We start from the raw sequence: 23,855 nt of genomic DNA, 5'->3' as shown, positions 1-23,855 counted from the left end.
GTCACTTCTAGCTCTACATTTATGATCCCATGATCTATCCCTGAAAGCTCCTACCATCTAGAAAAAAATTAGAAACTAAGATGATACTGAATTTAAGAGTAGAAAGAACTCTAATGGGATTCGAATGTCTTCCTGCAAACTGCCTTGCTTTATGTCAATTGGCCTTGACATTGTGAGGGTCACATGTTTTAAATAGAGAACAGCTTTCCATTTGTACATCAAACGCTGGCATTCTCATTATAGTTGAGTTTCTTTTGCATATTTGTAGTACATGAATGAGCCATGCATGGACCATTGAGTCAAAGATGTTGCAACAAGCCTCTAACTCGCTATTTATCTTTTCTCTTTTATGTTCTGTGGTCTATTACACAGGCAGATAAAATAATTCCTGTTTATAATTTTCAAGTATTGGGACATAAGCTCATCCTCAAGATTCCCGTAAGCATCTTTGGAACAATTTCTATCATTGTTTGTTGTTCAGTCATTTTTCAGTCCTATGATGCCATTTGGGGTTGTCTTGGCAGAGAAACGAGAGTCGTCTGCCATTTCCTTCTCCAGCTCGTTTGACAGAAGAGGAAAATGAGGCAAACAGGATTAAGGGATTTGCCCAGGGCCCCCCCAACTTCTAAATATATGAAGCCAGATTTGAACTCAGGAAGATGAGTCTTTCTGATTTGAGGCCCACCATGCCACGTAGATGCCTTTTGGGACGCCTCGAATGTTAGACCAGATGTTGGGATGCCTTGAGTCTCATCCTCTTCCCACATAATTTTGAGATCTCCTCCTAGATCTCTGTATTTCCAATGTTTTTCTTTGCATGTAGTTGGGAAATTGTGAGCGTTGTAAACTACATATTAACAATAGTAGTACTGCACAAGGGTTCACTGTTTTAGATGTGAATTATTCAGTATACTAGTTCTTCTATTCACCTTTAATTTTGCGTCTTTTTAAAAATCCGGATCTTCTGTCTTAGAATCAATATAAAGTATTGGTTTCAAAGCAGAAAGCTCTATAAAGTAAAAAAGTAAAGTAAGATCTATAAAGAGTGTGGTGCCATCGAAGACCACGTTGTTTGATTGCAAAACAGCTTTGCAGTCCTCGGTTTCCACGTATGACTGTGTCAACCAGCGCATTCTTTGATGGCTTCTGGCACATCTGATATTGTAACAGTTAATTTAGTTTCTAGTAACAAAAGTATATATTTTATGAGGTTTGTTAATGATTATTAGAAATCAAGGATACAAAATAATAAGCCTATGGCACGATTAGCCCATTCACAGCCTACTTACAACATGTTGCAATCTCTGAGTAGAGGAAGAGAGCTCTTGAGAGACAGAGAGCCCTTTAAATAATAAATTGTGATCTCATCCAAGTGGAGACTCAGGTGAGATTATAGAGAATTCTGGGAAGGACCAAGGACTTCTGGGGATTGAAGTCTCCATTTTTATAATAATAAGATTAATAATAATTATTATTACATATAAAATGTATAATAATAAATATAAAAATAAGAATAAAAATCTTCATTTTTACAGTATATTATTCTGGCCTCCAGGTAATTTCTTGCTGGGCATTTAGTTATTGCTAAATTCTTGCAATCTGCAGAGATCTTACACAGTTCCATATGTCTGCCTTGATCGATAAGTTTAAATCCTTAAGGAGAAAGCTTCTTATACTTCCAGCTGGTGATGGCCAGACTTGGAACTGCTCAGACGCCCTCCTCTTCTTAAGAACAAATCCTCATGACTCATCCACTTGCTCCAAGCTTCTTTAATAACAAACGAGTTCCTATGGATATCGCCCATGGATGGGGCTTTTGATTCCTTTCTTGGATTATGGTCATTTTAAAAACTTCTATTTCTGTGATTTTTACATTGTTTTTCAGGTCCATGCAGAGACTTTTTTTTTTAGTCCTGTAATTTTCGAAAGGGAAGAACAATAAAGAGACTAAAGGTCACAGCTCATGAGCACAACTCCCACATCCCAATGACTTTTAAAGACACAGTCGGGATTAGCGTCCTAAATGGAGCTCCATCCCGATTCCCACTTCATCAGCGATTCGGGATCCAAGGAAGACTCAGACAGGGCAGGCCCAGTTTCTTCTGGCCTTACTGGGGTGGGCAAGGTCGGTGGTGGGGGCACCGGGAGAAAAGGTCAGCGGGACTTTTTGAAATCAATAAAATTGTTTGCCTCTCCTCTGACAGAAAGAAAGAAAGAAAGAGAAAAGCCCAGATGGGTGAGCAAAGTTTAGCAGGAGGGGAAGAATTGAACAAGGAGAGCTCTACTGTGAGAGGCTGATAAGAACCGGTCCAGCGGCAGAATAGGGAAGCCTTGTCTATCAGCCTATTAAAGACTATTCTTACAAGGGTTTTTTTTTCCTCTCCCCCCTTTTCATTAATACGCAGGGTGAATAGAAGAGTGAATAAAAATCAGTACTTAAGGCACAATTGGGAGATTGAAAGGTAACTGTCAACAGAAGGATCAGTGTGACAAAGGAAACCATTTCAACTCTCAGTAAATGATTTTCGGCCTGTCATCTCAATGGGCCGTGTTTCTCAGAGATTGTGGGGTGGGTTTTTTTTTTTTTTGAATAGCATTTATTACCAAGCTTTAAAAAAAAATCGTGTTGTCTCTTTGCAGACACCATTCACTTGCAGATGCTGGGGTGCCTTCTCTGCTGTCACATGGAGGGAGGGAGGGAAGGAGGCTGCTTAAGAAAGATCCATCCCAGGGTCTGAGGAGGGGGAAAGCAGAGGTTTGGAATGAGGATGGGGGCATGAAAATGCCAGCTGGAGGAGGACCCCCTCTGCCCTCAAGGACTAAAAGAGAAAAAAGGGCCTCCTCCCTTCCTCTCCTCAGCCAAAGCCTGGAGAGTGCCCCAGAGCTGTGGGAGAAAGGGCACGTGGTTAGAAGGAAGGAAAACTGGATTGGCTGCTTAGTAGGTCACCCCATAGTAAGGCGCTTCTCCTCTTCCTCAGTTTCCTCATCTGTAAAATGGGGAGAAGAGGATCACAGTAGTTATGGACGTTACCACAGGGCTGTTTGAGAGGGAAAGTCTTTATCGACCTTGAAGGGGGGAGAGTATTTTTCCAAACTCAGTCCTGCCCACCCAAATATGGGAAAGATGAGTATTTTCCTTATAACAGAAAGAGTTCTGGCTTTGGAGTTCAAATCCTGCCTCTGACGCTTTTCTCAATGTGTGACCAGATTTTTATCCATGAAATGAGGGGTGTAGATTAGCCGAATTATGGTTCTATCAAGCTTTCACCAATCAAAACTAGACAGGATTTAGGGGCAGCTAAGGGGCAGAGTGGACAGAGCTCTAGGTCTAGAATGAAGGGGACCTGGGGTCATACCTGGCCTTGGATACTTCCTAACTGTGTGACCCTGGACAAGTTACTTAACCCCACTGTGGAGTGCTGGCTCTTCCGGCTTAGAGTTAGTATTAGGACAGAAGATAAGGGATAATTTTTTAACTATATATATGTACATATATATAGTTCAACTCCTTGTGATTTCTTTTTAGGCTTTATATATATAACCTATATAAATATATTCATATAAAAATAAAAAAAATATAATTATATATTTATATAAAAATAAATATATTTATATGTATTTATATAAAAATAAAAATAAATATATTTATATGTATTTATATTAAAATAAATATATTTAATATAAAATAATATATTTATAGAAATATATTTTATATAAAATAATATGTTTATATTTATATTTATATATTTACATAAAATAAATATATTTATATATTTATATAAAATAAATAGATTTATATATTTATATAAAATAAATATATATAAAATAAATATATTTATATAAAATAAATATATTTATATATTTATATGAAATAAATATATTTATATAAAATAAATATATTTATATATTTATATGAAATAAATACATTTATATATCTATATAAAATAAGTATATTTATATATTATACATATATTTATATAAAAATAGATATAAATGTATTTATATCAAATAAATATATTCATATAAATATAAATAAATAGAAAACCTAAATAAATAAATATATAACCTAAAAAGAAATCCCAAGGAGTTTCCCCAAGCCCAGAAAGGTTGAGTCTTGGTTAGAGCCATGCAGCAAATAACAGAGGCTAGGCTTGATTCCATTTCTTCTTGACATAATGCCCACCCCTCTCTCCAAGAGCTCTAACTAGGATGAGAAAAGCTGTGTTTTCTCTCAAGGCACTGTAATTTTAAGTATTCTGCCAGCACCAGACAAGGGAGTGTCTCCTCCCTTCAGAGCCTACAAATCAAGGAAGTTCCTGCCCCCCCCCATAATAACAATTAAAAAAAATAACTATAATTCTGTTCTATCTCATCTCCATTTTCCTTTAAGACTCTTACCTTCCATCTTAGAATCAATAATATATATTAGTTCCAGGCAGAAGAATTGAAAGATCTAGGCAGGGGATGAAGTGACTTGCCCAGGGTCACACAGCCAATTTATATCTCCTTTTGTATCTGCTGCCCTGCCTGGTTTAAGACGCTTCCATGCTGGGTACCCCTTGTTCGCCACCACTATCCCCACTTTCTTACCTCCTTTTGTGTGTTGTCTCCTCCTTTGGACTGCAAGCAACTTATTGAAGGCAGGAACTTTCTTTTTATTTATTTTGTCCCTGGTGCTTAGCAGAGTGTCTGACACTTTGTAGGTAGGTACATAATAAAGCCTTTGGGGATTGAAATGGATTCAATTCCCTAAGCCACACTGATGGCAATAGTAGATAATAGTGACCAGCAGTTATATGGAAATTTGAGGTTTATAAAATATTTTTAGCATGTTAACTCATTTCACCCTCATGATATTCCTAGGAGGTGTTATTATCCACCCATTTTATAGATGAAGATGTTGTAGCTGAAAATTTTCTTTCTCATTCCCAGTGCAACACTACCTATAGTACCACGTAGCTTCCTCTGATAATAATATTAACATTAAATAAAAAGTAATATTTTTATAACAGTTTATAGTTCACAAAGTTATAATTCTATACATTGTCTAATACCAGTCTTAGAAATGAGTTAACTGGGAGGGGGGGGGGCAACTGGGTAGGTCAGTGGATTGAGAGGCAGCCCTAGAGACAGGAGGTCCTAGGTTCAAATCTGGCCTCAGATACTTCCCAGCTGTGTGACCCTGGGCAAGTCACTTGACACCCATTGCCTAGCCCTTCCTGTTCTTCTGCCTTGGAACCAATACCAAATTACAGTATTGATTCCAAAACAGAAGGTAAGGGTTTAAAAAAAAAAGAAATGAGGAAACTGGCATTTAGAGAAATCAAGTCAACTATGATCAAATCATTTTAGAACCTGATGAGACCTGAAATCTAGTCTAATCATCTCACTTAATTTTTATCTTGTTTTGCTTCTTTTGTTTTTAAAACACTTTCATTTCCAAATATTTTTCTCCCTACTCACGATTCAATCATGGTTGACTCTCTGTGACCCCATTTGGGGTTTTCTTGGCAGATAAACTAGACTGGTTTGCCATTGCCATCTCCATCTCATTTTTACAGATGAGGAAGCTGAGGCAAACAAGGTTCAGTGACTTGCCTGGGGTTACTCACCTAGTAAGTGTCTAAGGCAGAAATTTGAACTCGGGAAGATGAGTCTTCATGATTCCAAGCCTAGGTCATCTAGCTACCCCTTACGATGAGGATTTTTTAAAAGTTCAGCAAAATTAAGCCTCACAATAAACAAATGTGTCAACCTTATGACATTGACTATTCCCTACCAATATGGCTTCATGTCTATAAGAAGTGAAGAAGATGCATCTTTTCAGAAGCCACGATTGGTCATTATAATCAAACAATCTTGTGCTGTCCCTTTTGGGTTGGTTGCTATTACTCTTTCCACTTACGTTGTTGTTATAATCAATTGGGTACTTTGTTTTCTTTTGCATCTGTTCATATAAATGCTCCAATGCTTCTTGGAATTCTTCCTATTCATTACTTCTAACAGTGCTTGCTAGGTGGAATAGGAAAGGATTTCTAGCAGGGAATAGCACTGCAGGCTGGCAGCCTGTGCATAGTGCAAAATCAAGATTCCGCAGAGCTTGACTAGAGCAGGATTCTAAGGCAGTTGAGGAGGCTTTTTCTCTCAAGCTAGTCAGACTTGAAGGTGTACCTCGTGGTCTCCCTGAAGAACCAACTGAGGAACTGCCAAGGACTTTGGATCATCAATAAGGTTGAGTGAGTGAGTGTTCCCCTTCACATTGGTAGACATTGCAAATGGTGAGAACCTTCTCCCTTTTGGACCCTGTGAGGACACTACAACTTGAGTCTGCTGTTTGACCCAACCATCTGGAGTTTGTGAGAATCTGGCCCCGTGGACATTGCTAACCCCTTGTAGTTTAATTTTAGTTAAGTTAAGGTTTTTAGGTTTAATATCTGAGTGGGTTAATAGAAGTAGTACTTCCTAAATCCCCTCCAATTCCCTTTATCCTTTTAATTAAATATATCTGTTATTTATTTTTATTAGTTTTATTTTTTGTTACCCTTCCCTGAAACCTGTCCCTAAAAGATTTACCTCTAACAGTTTTTTTTTAAAGCCTTACCTTCCGTCTTGGAGTCAATACTGTGTATTGGCTCCAAGGCAGAAGAGTGGTAAGGGCTAGGCAATGGGGATCAAGTGACTTGCCCAGGGTCACACAGCTGGGAAGGGTCTGAGGCCAGATTTGAACCTAGGACCTCCCATCTCTAGGCCTGGCTATCAAGCCACTGAGCTACCCAGCTGCCCCCCTCATTCATTCATTCATTCATTCATTCATTCATTCATTCATTCTATTTTGTTTTTAAACCCTTACATTCTGTCTTAGAATTAATACTGTGTATTGGCTCCAAGGCAGAAGAGTGGTAAGGGCTAGGCAATGGGGATCAAGTGACTTGCCCAGGGTCACACAGCTGGGAAGTGTCTGAGGCCAGATTTGAACCTAGGACCTCCTATCTCTAGGGCTGGCTCTCAATCCACTGAGCTACCCAGCTGCCCCCACCTCTAACAGTTTTTAATATAACAGTGGCAAAGTGGATAGAGTATCAGACCTGAAATCAGGAAGTCTACTCTCCTTGAGTTCAAATCCAACCTCAGATATTTACCAGCTGAGTGACCCTAAGCAAGTCACTTAATCCTATTTACTTTGGTTTCTTCAGCTGTAAAATGATTTGGAAAAGGAGATGATAAACCACTCTAGCACTAGAAAACCCCAAATGGAATCAAGAAGAATCAGACATGAATGAAATGATCCAATAACAACTGAAGAAGTTCCTAGAGTTCCAAAGAGTCAGACAGAACTGAAAAATGACTGAAACATGAAAAAAGAATGATAGAATATGTTTAGCCATTCTCCAATCAATGGACATCCCTTTGTTTCCTGTCCTTTGCTACCACAAAAGGGATGCTATGACTATTAGAGGCAAGCTAGATGGTACAAGGAATAAAAAGACTATCTGAAGTCATGAAGATCTTAGTTCAAAGTTAGTCTTAAATACTTACTAACTGTGTAATCCTGACTAAGTCACTACACCTCTGTCTGCCTCAGTTTCCCCATCAGTAAAATGAGAATAATCATGGCAACTACTCTATACAGTTGTTGTGAGGATCATATAAGATGATATTGATGAATTGCCTTGCAAACCTTAACATTTTATAAATTTTAGCTATTATTATTGTTATTTTAATATAGATAGGAAATTTACTTTTGTCATCAGTCTTCTCAATTTATATTTACCTATCAACTTACAGTTCCACCAACAATGCATCAGTGTGCCTGGTGTGCCTGGTTTTCCATGGTCTCTCCAACATTATTTATTCTCATCTTTGTCCTCTGACAGTTTGTTGATGGTGAGGTGAAAAAATTTCAAGGGTTGTTTTGGCTTACTCTTATGAGTAATTTGTAACATTCTTCTATACAGTTATTAATAGTTTACAATTCTTCTTTATTGATCTCTTTCTTCATATCCTTTAAACACCGGCTATTGTAACTTTTTTTTAACCTTGTATCTTGCCTCTGAGCTCCTTCCATAAGTTTGTCCATGGTGTACAAGGGACCCATGGAGCTGTCTGCTACGGGTTTGGGGTGTGTTTATTTTTTATTCAGCATTCCTTAAACCTTGGACTTTACCTGGACTTTACCAGATGACACTGTCTGACTTTGAAAGGGGATTGTGGGTAGAATAAACATAAATTGAGACTAAAATAATACTGATGGAGCCCTCATAGGAAGGCAGTTGCAAGTGGTCTAGGAGATGCCATGTTGAAAATGAGTCAAATCCAACAACTCCTTTGTCCCTCTCTGGTCCCACTGGTCCTCTTCTGTGGACTCAAATCCTTTCTCATCTCTACCCATTCTTTTCTTTGCCCCTGATGACCCATGTTTAATGGGCATGGCCCATTGCCTGACTCAGAGCACCTCTGGGCTGCATAGCTTCCTCCATGCCCTCCCCACTCTATTCCATCTTCTCGCCCGCCTTTCAGCTCTCCCCGACTCCCCTGTCTTTCCCTCTGGGCCCCAACCACCTCCCCTGATATCCTCCAGTCCCTCAAGGACAGGTCCAAACTTCAGTGGATTCTGTCAGGAGACTGGGTCTGTTTGGAAAGTGTTGACCCCACCACAGGGCCCTGTTCTCGGTTGAGCCAAAAGAAACAAAACAGATTATGTGTGTCTGGTTAGCGTCTCCTGACTGGGAGAGGAAAGAGATAGGTTTAATCAGGTGTATATACATGCATTTAGGTAAATGAACACATTCCCCCCCTAAGAAAATAGAGCACGCTTACCCCCTCGAGTTCCACGCTTTTTCTCACTCTAGTGTCAGATGCCTGAAATGCCTGCCTTTCTCCCTTCCCCATTTATCTGTCCTCCCCATCCTCTGAGAACCAGTCTGCATATTATCTCCTCCCTGAAGTCTTCCTGGGTCATACTGGCCTGTACTCTGCTCTTCCTGCTTTGAACTCAAAGCATGTGGAATAATCAAAAGGCCACTGGTCTGGGAATCTTATGGCTTAGTCTGTGTGATCTGAAGCAAAGCAATTCCCCTACTTGAACCATCTCAAAGTCCCCCTCTGGCCCTGTTCTTCCATCCTTCTATCCTACTCACTCATTAGTTCTATAAGCAGTTTAATTATTTAGAGTGCTAGTCCTAGAATCAAAAAAGATCTGGGTTCAAATCCAGCCTTCACTACTTACTAGCTGTGTGATCCTGTCCAAGTCACTTAACCTCAATTTCCTTGACTATAAAATGAGGACCATAACACCACCAACCTTCTAGGCTTGTTAACCACTTAATAAATGCTTGTTCCCTTTCCTCCTAGCTCTCAATATGCCCTTCCTCTTTGTGTGTCAGCACAGACTAATGCCTAATTCCCCATCTCTGCTTCTCACAATTTTTTGGTCCTCAAGGTTACATTCAATTGCTACTTTCTATAGGAATCCCGACCAGATGTCTCCAAATATTAGTCCCCTTGTTTAGGTCCATTACTATATATTTACTTATTGCATATTCCTGGTAGAGTATTGGTTCCTTGAGTGGAGGAATAGGTTTTTTTTCTGTCTTTATATCCCCAGCTTAATCATAACGAACAAAGATGCCCAGTGGTTGTGGGCATCTTTGTGGAGGGTACAGTTGACCAGGAATTGTTGTTCAGTTGTTTTTTAGTCATGTCCACCTCTTCATGAGTCCCTTTGGGGTACTCTTGGCAAAGATACAAGAGTGGTTTACCATTTCCTTCTCTAGTTTACATTTTACAGATGATGAAACTGAGGCAAATAGAGTTAAATGACTTGGCCAAGGTCACACAGCTAGTGTGTGAGGCCAGATTTGAACTCAGGTCTTCCTAACTCCAGGCCCATTGCTCTATCTATTCCCTTTCTGGCCAATGGCCAGCTAGAATCCTTCATTATTCCTTTCTTTATCTTTGGAGATTTAATCAATCAGTCAGATTCCATTTAAGAATTAGCTGGGGTTTGTGGGTTTTGTTTTGATTTAGGGGAAAATAAAATGGCCTTTCTTGTATCCACTGATCACAATAGCTTACTGATCCCTGTTAAGAAAATTCCTTTGAAAGTTCCCTAAGGTGAGGGGCTATCTTTTTTTCTTCTTCTTTTCTTTTTTCAGTATCTGGCACATAGTAACTAGATTCTCTTTCTCCTTCTTCCCCCACCCCTTCAACCTCTCACTGTTCTTGTTCCTCTCCCTTTCTATCTTTTTCCATCCTTTCATTCTTCTCTCTTCTGTCCCACTGAACAACAAATCCCAGGATGATCGCTATTTCTCAAACCTCTCATAAACAAATAAAACTCCTCAGATGACTCAACAACAGATAGCTTTGAGAAGCAGGAAATTATACATATCCTGCAAAGAATAATGCCTATATTCCTCAAAGGCATTTGCCCAAAAATTCATTCAAAAGAAAGAGGCATCTCTTCTAGATAAGGAGGTCTTCCAGATGCTCATTTTTGGAGATGGTCTTGAGTTGGTTGTATCAAGTCCCATGATACCACAGAGCCTTCTAAATTATATCAACAGTCTCACTCAAAAATCTTTGACCTAACTATTCACATGGGAAAAACCAAATGGATGAGAAAGGTCCATTGTATAAATTATATACTTGGATAGACAGCCCACACTGATGGTCCATCAGTATGTGTAACTTGGACAAGAAGGACAAATAGTGAACTGGGCCCAGAACTGAGTAAGTAAATGAAATTAGTTCAGATGATCCTTGAGAAATTGGGCAGTACCTCACCCTAAGAATTCCTCTGAAAGAATCCTTTTCTTTAATACAACAGTGTTCTCTAAGGCTAGCTATATGGCTTCAAAGGGTATGATCCCAGGATCACCGAAGCATCAAGTTGTGGGTCACCCAAGGATCAGTGGAGAGGTATAAGTAGGCAATGAAGGACTGATTGCCAAAAATATGTCATCAGGGAAGACAGTGAGTCAACAACTGTCAAGAGTGATGGAAGATTGATGGACCATTAATAAGCTCTGCTGGAAGCTTTATGAGGTTAAGAGAGACCCCAAACAGATTGAGTCCATTTCACATGTAGAATACCCAAGATGACATAATAAGAGTAGGTAAGTTAAGGCAGGGATAGAATAATAAAGAGCTCAGCAAGGTATCAAAGAAAAGAAAAGTCACAGGTTCCTCATGATACAGAAGCAACTCCAAATCCTAGAACACCTTAAACAGAGAGAGTATACAAATAAACATTTGCTGAGTTACATAAAATTCCTTCAGAAACCTGATTTTAACTAATCAACCACCCATGGAAGTATTAGAAGACAGAGAGATCTTAATAGAAAGAATGTTAGACTCCACAACACAGGATGGCATATTTGAGCTAGAATAATCCTTACAATGTACAATATAAGAACCTGAAGGAACCTTGGAGTGGAGCTGAGATCTGAGAACAGGGAGTATCAGGGCTGGGAGGGGTCCCTAGAATGGGGAATGTCAGAGCCAGAAGCTTTCCTAGAATATAGAATGTCCAAAAGGAAGATGGCCTTAGCACATGGAATGTCAGTCTAGAAGCACCATGACAACATAGAACGTTAGCATAAAAACACCTGGGATGTGGGAACACAGAAAAGCATTAAGAGCTATAAAAACTCTTAGAGATCTTCAAATCCAACTTTCCCTTCTGGAAAGATCTAGACATTGAGGACAGAGCAGGAAGGTGGCTCCCTTACCCAAGATCGTTCCAAATGGTTAGTAATAAGAAAAGATCTAGACTCCAGGCCAGCCATAGAGCCTCTGAGGCCATCTTATTAGACTTGTGAGCCCATTTCAGAAGGCCAGACCTCTCTGAAAAGATGAGGAACCTGGTATAATTAACCATGGCTTCCTCAAGCTTTCGTAATCAGTCCTCCAAGCTAATGAAACATCTCTACTCTGAAAATACCCAAAGGTCTCCTGAGATTGACCTACAGTCATAGGACAGAAAAAGTCAGAGCTGGAAGGTAATTCTGAGATCATCTTAACTGTACTGATTCATTTTACACAGGTAATAAGAATTCAGTCCCAGTCCAGGACACCCAGGGAATCATTAACAGAGGCAAACCACGAGCCCAACTTGAGATCCAGTTGGCATTACCCACCTGAATGCTTCCAGGATGATGAGGGTGTGCAAAGGTTCAGGGGAGTTTTCATGGGAAAGGCAGAGAATGAATGGCCTTACCAAAAGTACAAGAAATTAAGAAAATGACTGCATTTTTTTAATCGACCTTTCCAATTGTATTGGAACCAAAGTGGACCCTTTTGGGTCCTGACCTGTGAGATTTTCTGCCAATTATAGTCATTAATATTTGCTAGAGACTCAAAGAGTTAAAGGACTAACTCAAAGACACACAGTTGATAGATTTTATTTATTTATTTATTTATTATTATTTTATTGATTAATTAAGAATATTTTTCCATGGTTACATGATTCATGTTCTTCCCCTCCCCTCGTCTCCCCCCCTCTCCTGGAGCTGACCCACAATTCTACTGGGTTTTACATGTGTCATTGATCAAGATCTATTTCCATATTATTAATAATTGCAATAGGGTGATCATTTAGAGTCTGCATCCCCAATCATATCCCCATTGAACCATATGATCAGGCAGTTGTTTTTCTTCTGTGTTTCCGCTCCCACAGTTCTTTCTCTGGATGTGAATAGCTTCTTTCTCATAAGTCCCTCAGAATTGTCCTGGATCACTGTACTGCTGTTAGTAGCAAAATCTATACATTTGATCATTGCACAATGTTTCAGTTACTATGTACAATGTTCTCCTGGTTCTGCTCCTTTCACTCTGCATCAGTTCCTAGAGGTCATTCCAGTTCACATGGAGTCCCTCCAGTTCATCATTCCTTTGAGCACAATAGTATTCCATAGTTGATAGATTTTAGAAGAGGACTTGAACTAAAGTCATTCAGACCCCAGATCAGCTGTGAATCCACTACACAAGACATCTTAGAAAAGAGAAAGTTGATGGTAGCACTTTTGGGAGAAGCAAACTAATGGAATCAGAGGAGGTACCCATCAACTGACAAATAATTGAATAAATTGTGTTATTCTAACTCAATGAAATATTAACATAGCATCAGAAGCAATGAAAAAAGGAGCCAAAGAAGCATGAGAAGAATTAGATGAATTGATTCAGAATGTAGTAACTAAATGGATGAGAAAAATAATCAACCCAATGACTAGGATAAGAACCAGACAACTGTTTTAGGGAACTTCAAGATAAGGAAACACCCTCTATCTATAGAAGTCAGCACTTTTTCTGCTGATTGTTGTCCTAGGAAGTTATATAGGATTACAGAGAACTTAATTGGCTTGCCTGAGGTTATATAACCAGGATGTATCCAAGGTAGTTCTTGAACCAGCTCTGCATGCCTCCAAAGGCAGCTCTCTATCAACTACAACAGCCTTTTCTACACAAGAACTCCAACAATTTAAATGGAAGGAACCCAAGGAAATGAAAACTGAAGACACACAATTATGTTTTCAGTTATAGGACAGCCATTTATTTCTACCACTACAAAAGAAATGCTTAAACTACCAAACTGCTAGGTAGTGCCATAGTGCCTGAAATGTCATGCCTAGCATCAGAAATATTTCACCGTCATGAGTTCAAATCTAGCCTCAGATACTTGCTTGTTTTCTGACCCGGGGCAAGTTACTTAACCCTTTTTGCCTCAATTTCTTCATCTGTTGAATGAGCTGGAAAAGGAAATGATAAACCACTTCAGTATTTTCACCAAGGAAATCTTGAATGGGGTCACAAGGAATCAGACCTGACTGAAATAACTGAACAACCATAAACACTTCAAGTATGCCCTGACATTTCAAATACCTTGCTGAATGGTGTTTAAATATATAATATATTATATATTTATATATATTTACATTTTATATAATTTATATATTTTTATATATAATACATTATACACACACACATATAACACCTACCTTTTGTCTTGGTAACAATTTTACAACAAAAGAATGGTCACATAGATAGGAAATATCTGAGGCTAGATTTGAACCCAGGTCCTCCCAACTCCAGTGCTCTACCCAGTGCACCACCTAGCTGTCCCTGACTGGCCATTTCATTTGCTTCTTGAATCTGTATTTTTAGAGCAGCTCATGTGCTCACCTTGGACAAGCAAGATACAACTTGGATTTTCTTGGACCTTTCACCTGTAGTATTGACCTGGGAACGGTCATCTTTTCAAAGAAATCACTGTAGATATCAACTCCTTCTGGACTACCAACATCCAAATCCAGGAGCCCCTGACCTCTCAAGACTAATGAATTTGGTAATAAGGGTAAAAAAATCCCCGCCAAAATTGCTGTTCAGTCACCTATGCTCAAGGAAAGAAACTCAAAGCAGGAGGAGCATCAAGGAACTTGAGATCCAGGCTCAGGCTTTCCTAGGTGAGCATATACTTTCATTGCCCTATAGAAAGCAACCTCCATAGCTTCAGGGATGGGAGGAAAGCAGGAGTTATCTCCTATCTACACCTTGATGAAAGTCTTATGGGGAAACAGGAAGAGTTCTGACATGACACAAATGGGAAGAGAAGATGGGGTATAATCACAATAAAGTAAGAGCAACTAGCAATGGTAGAATGTTGGGCTTAAAAATCAAGAAGATCAGAGTTCAAATCCAGCCTCAAATACTTAGTAAATGGGTGACCCTGGGCAAGTCACTTTTAACTCTGTCTCAGTTTCCTCATTTGTCAAATGAGCTGGAGAAGGAAATTGCAAATCCCTCCAGGATCTTTGCCAAGAAAACCCCAAAAAGCATTTTTGTAGCGTCAGATACCACTGAACTACAACAAAAGACTTGACCCTGGAGAAGTATTAAGAAAATGTATCTTTCTCCCCCTTGTTTACAAAGGTGGGGATCTATAGGTATTGTCCATGCTGTCAGATTAAGTGATGAATTACTTTTTTTGTTCTATTTATTTGGGGGGTACAAAAGATGACTCATTGGGTAGGAGAGAGTAGAAACATATATTTGTTTTGGACAAAATCTTTTCAATTTTATGCAATCAGTTTGATTCATTTTATCATTTATGATTGTCTCTCTCAATGTCAGGCCATGGACTCTTCTCCAATCCATAATTGTGGAAGGTATTTTTTTCCTTGCTCCTCTAATTAGAAGGCTTCATTTGGAAATAAAGGTGGCATAAAAACAAAATTAGTATTCAGTGCTTTCTAAAACAATAATTGATTGGTATAAAAGGAAGAAAATTAATGCCCAAAGGTACCTTTGAAGAGATAGCATAGGATGCCCAAGGAGACCTTTGAAATCTGCTAGTTCAACTCTGAATTGATAGAGGAGAGCACTGCCTGAGGTCCAGAGAGGACCCCTGTCCAAGATCACACAATGGGATCCTGGAAGAAAAGCCAAGACTAGAACCCAGATCTTGACTCCCAGGTTTTTCCTCAGCTGTCTCGGACATCCAATGACTCCTCAGTCTTCATGTCCAAACATCCACAGGAACCCAAGTCTGAAGCTGAGCCAGGCTGACAATTGGTGGGGAAAGCTTGGGCTCCCATCCAGCTGTGGTCTCCCACCCCACCTCCCCACCCCCTCAGCAGAGAACCAAGCCAAGACCCAGGTTGAGCTTGAGAGACCTCCCAGGCTATAGGCCACAGCTGCCTCCCCTGCCTGGGGCCTCAGTTCTAATCACAAAGCCAAGCCAGAGCCACTGGGGCTGACTAAAGCCAAATGATTCCAAGGTGAGATGCCCACCAGGAGCCAAAACAAAAGTATAACGCTGGCAGGCCCCTCGCCCCAGCCCCTCTCATTAGTCTCCGTTAATGCCCTTCTCTCTCAGGTCTGGCATCAAAGCTCAGGGCGCCATGCCAGGCTATAATCACCTCCATTCTCTTAATGGTCCGGCCACTTGGACCCCTGCCACCCACTGAGTGATTCCAGCTCAGGGGGGACATTTTCTCCCCAGCCAACCCCTCTTTCTACGAAGCCACACAGCTTATAAAACGTATTCCTCCTAATCCGTAAGGATGACGACGATGACAAGGATAACTATGACCATGTCGTCGATGCTATTTCTAAGATTGACACAACATTTTAAGGTTTGCAAAGAGCTAGAGAGCGCCCATCAGAGGGAGGTGAGAAACCATTTTATCATGTTCTTGCACCATCGCAGATTTATTTAGTAGGAAGGAACACGCAGTGAAGTGACCACTCTTTGCCAGGCACTGAACTAAGTACAGGGGATTCAAAGAAAGACAAAAGACAGTCTCTCCCCTCAAGGAGGTCCCAGTCTAATTGGAAACACAAACATGTAAATAATTTGTTGCATACGAGATGGGCAGCTAAGTAATGCTAAGTAGATAGAATGCTGGTCCTGGAGTCTGGAAGACTCATCTTCCTGAGTTCAAATCTGGTCTCAGATACTTATTAGCTGTGTGACCCTGGGCAAGTCATTTAATCCTGCTTGCATCAGTTTCCTCATCTGTCAAATGATCTGGAGGAGGAAATGACAAACCACTCCAGGATCTTTGCCAAGAAAATAATAAATGGGGTCACGAAGAATTGGCACAACTGAAAAAAGACCAGGCCAAACACAGATGCCAGTGTGAATCTAGCCACCCAAGTAGTTTTGAGTCTGATTTATAATCATCTCTTCTACCTCTCTAATTATTTTCATAATAGCAGCATAAGATACTTCATTAAAACTTTTCTCTAACCTAAGTAAACTCTATCTATAGCCTCCCTTTGATATGCCAGTTTAGTAACCCTATTGCAAAAGGAAATAAGGTTAGTCAGGCACGCCCTGCTATTGATGAAGCCATGCTAGCTCTTTGGAATCACCATTCCCCCCCTCCCCCAGATAATCACTAACTACTTCTTTAATAATTCATACTAGAATTTTCCTAAGAAATGAAATCAAACTCATTGGACTGTAGTTTGAAGGTTCTGTTTTCTTCCATATGCAGACAAAATCTGGTCAATATTCATACCCTCTCCAGTTCCATGGTACCATTCCCATCCTCTACAAATTTTAAAATCTCACTGAAAGCAGTTCAGCAATCATATTGGTTACTACTTTTAATTCCTGAAGTTTTAGTTCCTCTGAGTCAGATGACTTGAATTCCTTATGGGCAACTAGGGGATCTATTATTGTCCCCTTACTGATCTGGGTTATGGGCTCCCTTTTGATCATTTTTTTTTGTTTCCATGGCAAAGGTCTTTTTCTTTGTTAGAGAAAACAGAAGCAAAATAACAACTGAGTATGGCTATCTTCACTCTGTTATTCGTTATCAACATCCCACATACCTCCAAGCGGTGGTCCTCTGCTTTTTTGGATCCTACTTATCATCCAATAGGGCTGTGATGGCAAACCTATGGCACACATGTCAAAGAAGGCACACAGAACCCTCTCTACAGGTACACTTGCAGTTGCCTACCAGAGTCCTTACTCAAAAGCCAGAGGGATGCAGGGTGGAGCTGTTCCCCTCCCCCTCTCCCATGTGCCTAAGGACATTCCTCACTTCACCCACCCCTCTGCTCTACAGCCCAATGGGAGCACTCCCTCACTCCCCTGTCTGGTGTATGGGAGGGAGGCTCACATGCTACATGAGGGGGTAGTACAGACTATAGCCTGTTGAGTCTGTAGTGAAAATGACTCCCATAGTGGGGTTTGAGAGGAGCTAAGTTTGAGAGGAGCATAGCTCACAGAGTGGCACATAACTAAAAGGGAGCAGAGAACTAGGTCCACTCTCCTGCTTTCTCCACACACCCCTCTCATCACCCACTCCTCTGCCCAGCAGCCCAATGGGAACGCTTCCTCCGTCTAGGGTAATGAGAAGGGCAGGCGGAGACTTGGGCTAAGGGGTGTGTGGCTCTCAGTCTGGCCCAGTGGGGGCTGGTATAGCACTTGGTCTGGGGGTGGGGGCAGGGCAGGGCCCAGCACTCTGTCTCTAAAAGATTTGCCTTCACTGCAAAAGGGCTGAAGAAAAAAAATTTAACCTACATTTTCTTGTCCTTAGCTCTTCTTATCAGCACCAACTCAATGTAAGCTTTAATGGGCCTGATATTATTTTTATGGGGCTATGACAGTTGCTTACATTTATCCTTTGTTTCTACCTTCTCTATTTATATAGGTTTAAAAGTCTAAGTAGAGTGGTAAGTTCTGTGTGTATATATATTCATTATATATATATATCCATGCACATAGATAGATAGATAGATAGATAGATAGATAGATAGAAAGCTCTGGTTTTCCCAGTTTCTGCTCCATCCTAAACTTTGGACATTGGGGGCCATTGATTTGTATTTCACCACCATTCTATCCCTCACCAACCTTCATCCTCAAATAAGCTCATCACTAAAAAGCATCATCATAGAGATCGTTTCAGCTTTGATGCTCGTATCTTGTCATTACTATCACTTGATTCTGCCCCTCTGAATGGAGGGCTGAAGGCTGGAAGAAAAAAACTACTCTCAAAGCCTGCCTTTAAAGAGGATCCAGCAAAATTGGGACACTAATGCATTGCTGGTGGAGTTGTGAATTGATGTAATCCCTCTAGAAAGCAATTTGGAACTATGCCCAAAGGACTTTAAATGACTGCCTGCCCTTTGACCCAGCCATATCACTGCAGGGTCTGTACCCCAAAGAGATCATAAGGAAAAAGACATGATTAAGAATATTCATAGCTGAGCTCTTTGTGGTGGCGAAAAAAATGGAAAATGAGGGGATGTCCTTCAATTGGGGAATGGCTGAACAAATTGTGGTATCTGATGGTGATGGAATACGATTGTGCTCAAAGGAATGATGAACTGGAGGGATTCCATGTGAACTGGAAAGGTCTCAAAACTGATGCAGAGTGAAATGAGTAGAACCAGTAGGACATTGTGCACAGAAACTGAAACATTGTGGGATGATAAAATGCTACTAATAGAACTGCAGTGATCCAGGACAATCCCAAGGGACTTATGAGAAAGAATACTATCTGCATCAAGAGAAAGAACTGCTTGTCGACTCTGGGGGGGGGGGGTGAGGGAAAAGGGGAAAGAACATGAATCATGGAACCATGGAAAAATACTTAAAAATATGTGTGTGTGCATATAGGTCCATTCTCTTTTGATTTTATTCCTTAGTGATATACACCCATTAGTGGTATCACTGGGTCAAAGGGTATACATAGTTTTATAGCCCTTTAGGCATAGTTCCAAATTGTTCTTTGAGGAAGAGGTGGTCCTTCTCCTAGGATCCCTCCTCTGTGTACCTCACTCATATTGAGTCATTGTGTCATAGACTTTGAGCCAGAAGTAACTTAGAGGTCATCTAGTCCAACAACTAAGGGAAATGTGGTACAGAGAAGGGTAAAGTGATTTGTCTAGGGCTACACAATTCATAAGTGTCTGGGACAAGAATTAGATCCATGGCTTCCTGAGTCCATGTTTAACTTTTTAGCTACCACACCATGCTGAGAGTAGATCTGTGATTGCATTGACATAATCAACATCCAGATAAGGAAATTTCTACTGTCAATGTAATCAGCATGTTCTTTAGAACTGATGACCTTAGCATGTTGCCTGAAGACTCTAAGAAGTTCAGTGACTTACCTATAACCACATAGACAGTATGTGTCAGAGACTGCACTTGAATTCAGCACTTCCCAGTTCTGTGGACAGTGCCAGATTACTTAAGACAAAAAGTGACAACAAAAGAGATGTGAGAGACAGAGACAGAGAGTAGAGAGTTGAGAAAGAATGAGAAATTTTAGATAGACATAGATGGAAATAAGATAGATAGATAGATAGATAGATAGATAGACAGACAGACAGACAGACAGACAGACAGACAGACAGACAGATAGATAGATAGATAGATAGATAGATAGATAGATAGATAGATAGATAGATGATAGATAGATGATGGATGGATGGATGGATAGAGGGATAGATGGATGAATGGATGGATAGATAGATGATAGATAGATAGATAGATAGATAGATGATAGATAGATTGATTGATTGATTGATTGATTGATTGATGGGGGTGAGTGGGGGTATGTGGGTGAATGAATGGATAGGTAGAATGATAAAAAGATAGACATACATACATACATACATATACATATGTAGTTGTCATGGGGAAGCATGGAGCTTTATCTAAGAGTACCAGGTTATCCTGGAGGAGTGTTCTCATTGGCTTTTGTCCTGAGGGACAGAAGGGACAATTCAAATGCTCCCTCAGCCTGGGCAAGATGGTCTATGTACATTTGTGATAGATATAGCCATATATCCAGTCCTCATCTCTATTCCAGTCTCCAGTCCTGCATTGCCTGTTGCCTGCTGGACAGCTCCACCTAGACTTCCCAGAGGCACCTCAAATAATATGTCCAAAATAAAATTCCATTTCCCCCAAATCCCTGTTTCTGTTGAAGGTCCCATCATCCTCCCAGTCACCCAAGTCCATCATGTCTATGTCATTCTTGTCTCTTCTTACTCCCTCACAACTCATCCATATCCAATTGGTTGTCAAATGTTATCTATCCCATCTTCGCTTCACCCACTCCCATCTGTTTCTTTCCCATAGTCACCACCTCGTTTAGTCCTTCATCACTGCTAATCTAGCAAATTACACCACTCTCCTTGGTGCTTTTCCTGCTTCCATTCCCTCCCAATTCCAATCCATTCTCCACAGGCTACTAATCCTTTTATAGCATAAGTTTGACTATGTCATCTCTCTGCTGTGGATCCCTACTGCTTTTAGGATAAAATATGTTCTTCTCAGGCTGGCATTTAAGACCCCATGGGCTGATTCTTTTCCCCCCTTTCCAGGTTGATTTCATTTTTCTCTCTTCCATGCAATCTAGATTCAAGCTGATCTGGCCTACTAGCCATTCCCTGAACTTCACACTTCTTCTTATACAATCACAGAAGGTGCCTTTTGGCATCCTTTGTTCAAGCCTCAGCTCAGATCCTGCATGTAAACTTCACTCTTCCCTCCTCTCCACTCATATTTCTTTACTTATATACATCTTTCTATACTCTATCTATGGACAGAGCTAGATTCTTTTACTTCTACCTTTAGGGGAGCAGCAAAGTGGCTTAATAGATTGAAAGTCAGAGATGGGAGGTCCTGAGTTCAAATCTGGCCTCAGACACTTCCTAGCTATGTGACCCTGGGCGAGTCAATTGCTAGCCCTTACATTTCACTTAGCAGTGATTTGAGACAGAAGGTAATTGTTTTTTAAAAGAGTAAAACATTAGGAAACCAAAAACTGCTCCTCTTTGGAGTCTTTGTATCTCCAGTACCCAGAACAATGTTCTGCACACAGTAGATGCTTAATAACTGTTTGTCTAAAGGGAAAAAGCATTTATTAAGCACCTACTATGTGCAAGATGGTATGCTAGATACAAAGGATACAAAGCCAAAATGGAAACTACACTGTGCCCTCAAGGAGCTAACTTCCTACTGGAGGGTAGCTGTGGCTTAGAACCAGTATCATCTCATGCTGAAGTTTGACAACATATCATTGAGGGAATGGACATTTAGAAAAGGACTGTTATGCAGCAGGAGTTACAGTTAAATAAACAAAGAAGTACAAGATTATTGGAGGAGGAATACAGCTCTAATAATATGGGTAAATAAGAAAGGCTTCCTGGAGAAGGTGAGCCCCAAAGTGATCTTTGAGGGAAGCTAGGAACTCTTAGAGATAGAGGTGAGAAGGAAGTGTACTCCAAGTCTGGGTCATAGCTGGGGTAAAGGTGTGGAGGTAGGAGACAGAATAGTGAGTTGGGAATTTAAACCTTTCTAATTCAAAATCTGATGATGATTCTGAGGGGAGCTTTGAGCCTTTCTAGAGTAGTGTGACCCTCTCTGCCATTTACTAAGCATATGACCTTGAGCAAATTGCTTTTCTTCACTAAGACCATTAATTTAATTCTAAAGTGTACTCATTACCTAAAAGTTATTGTGGATAAAGGTCTTTGTATTGCTTAAAGAAATATAGAAAGACAGGAAGAGATGTAATAAGCAACAAAAGAAACTTTAATACTAGAAATAGTAACAATAGAAATAGAATTTGTGGTGGTAGTAGTGGCAGTACTGGTGGTGGTAGCAGTACTGGGAGGAGGAGGTGAAGGAATAAGAAAAGAAGGAGGAGGAGGAGGGGAAGAGGAGGAGGGGAGAAGTCGTGGTGGTAGTAATGGTGATGCTAGTAGTAGTGGTAGTAGTAGTAGTACTAGTGGTACAAATAGTAGTAATACTAGTAATAGTAGCAATACTAATAGTAGTAGCAGCACTAGTATTAGTAGGAATAGTAGTATTTATAGTACTAGTAGTACCAATAGTAGTAGTAATTCTGGTAGTGGTATTATTAGCACTAGTAATAGTAGTAGTAGTAGTATTTATAGTACTAGTAGTACCAATAGTAGTAGTAATTCTGGTAGTGGTAGTACTAGTAATAGTAATAGTAGTAGTAGTATTTATAGTACTAGTAGTAACCAGTAGTAGTAGTAATTCTGGTAGTGGTAGTAATAATAATAGTAGTGCTAGTAGTAGTAGTACTAGTAATAGTAGTAGTACTAATAGTAGTAGTAGCACTAGTATTAGTAGTAATAGTAGTATTTATAGTACTAGTAATAATAGTGCTAGTAGTAGTAGTAGTAGTAGTAGCAGAAGCATAATCTGACCTCTAATAGTTACAACCTGAGAAAGAATGATAGTTGCAGATCCCAGAGCATCTTGGAAGAACTAGAGACCCCAAATGAACTTTCTATATTCTGTAATGATTTAAAATGATATTTTTATTAATATAATAATATCACAGAATCAAGTTTTGTGATTTAATGAAAATTATTACAAGTTGGTCCAAATTAATGTATATAGTAACTATTGCAATTATACAATTATTATACATAAATATTATACTATATTGTGTACATATTTATATATTATGTCCATTTTTAAGGAAGGAAGAGGATAAGGAGTAGAAGAGTGATAATGAGAATACAAAAGGAAGAAGCACATGTAGACATGTGGATGAGCAAGGTAATAATAGAGTGGCATCAAATAAAATTATAGATCTGGGAGCAACAAAGTGGCTCAGTGGATTGAGAGGCTAGCTGTGTGACCCTGGACAAGTCACTTGACCCCTATTGCCCAGCCCTTACCAGTCTTCTGCCTTGGAACCAATACACAAGATTGATTCTAAGCTGAAAGGTAAGGGTTTACTAATAGACAGTATTGGTTTTAAGATGGAAGGTAAGAGTTTAAAGAAATAAACAAAGTTATAGAACTTAGAATTTTAGAGCTAGAAGAGATCTTAGCAATCATCTTACTCAACTCCTTTATCCAACAGAAACACGGAAGAGGTATCAAGTGAGATGGCATGAACTCAACACTTCAGAAAACTTAAAATGATACATAAATGCTAGCTATCATCCTCCTCCTCTTCCTCTTCCCCACTCTTCCTCTTCGTCCTCCTCCTCACCACAGTAGAAAAGACCTGGAATTAGCATTAGGGGACATGGGCTTATACCTGGCACTGCCACCTATTAGTTATGACTCCGAGGAAATCACTTCAGTGAGTCATGCACTGTCAGACACGTTCGTTGTGTCTGTCCTTATTGGGCAGCTTTGCTTTGCTTTTCTTCTTTGATTTTTAACAAAAGAAGCCTCTCCTGGTGGCAGAAGGTTATTAGGGAAGGACAATGATATATAGGCATTTTATAGTATTTTTAAAAGCTTCAAAAAGCACTTAAGTCAGAGCTTCCAGCCAGTAGGAGTCAAGTCTAGCAAGTTGTGTTCTTTGACTGAAGGGCTCTGGGCATTGTGT

At 39.9% G+C, this 23,855-nt stretch overlaps 1 long non-coding RNA gene across 2 annotated transcripts; it reads left to right on the top strand.

The window, feature by feature from the left end:
- Positions 1–11,593: 11,593 nt before the first annotated feature.
- Positions 11,594–23,465, top strand: LOC130458196 (uncharacterized). 2 transcript variants are annotated; one of them, XR_008917282.1, is made up of 3 exons: positions 11,594–12,002; positions 22,989–23,068; positions 23,379–23,465. It is a non-coding gene; the product is annotated as an uncharacterized LOC130458196 (long non-coding RNA). The 2 variants fall into 2 exon arrangements; XR_008917283.1 differs by lacking the exons at positions 22,989–23,068; positions 23,379–23,465 and adding exons at positions 14,164–14,462; positions 15,130–15,220.
- The last annotated feature ends 390 nt before the right edge of the window (positions 23,466–23,855 follow it).

This window comes from Monodelphis domestica, chromosome 3 (assembly GCF_027887165.1).
Source record: "Monodelphis domestica isolate mMonDom1 chromosome 3, mMonDom1.pri, whole genome shotgun sequence".
NCBI lineage: Eukaryota > Metazoa > Chordata > Mammalia > Didelphimorphia > Didelphidae > Monodelphis > Monodelphis domestica.
Note: the sequence above shows the minus strand (reverse complement) of the source record. Positions and strands in the feature narration are given on the sequence as shown.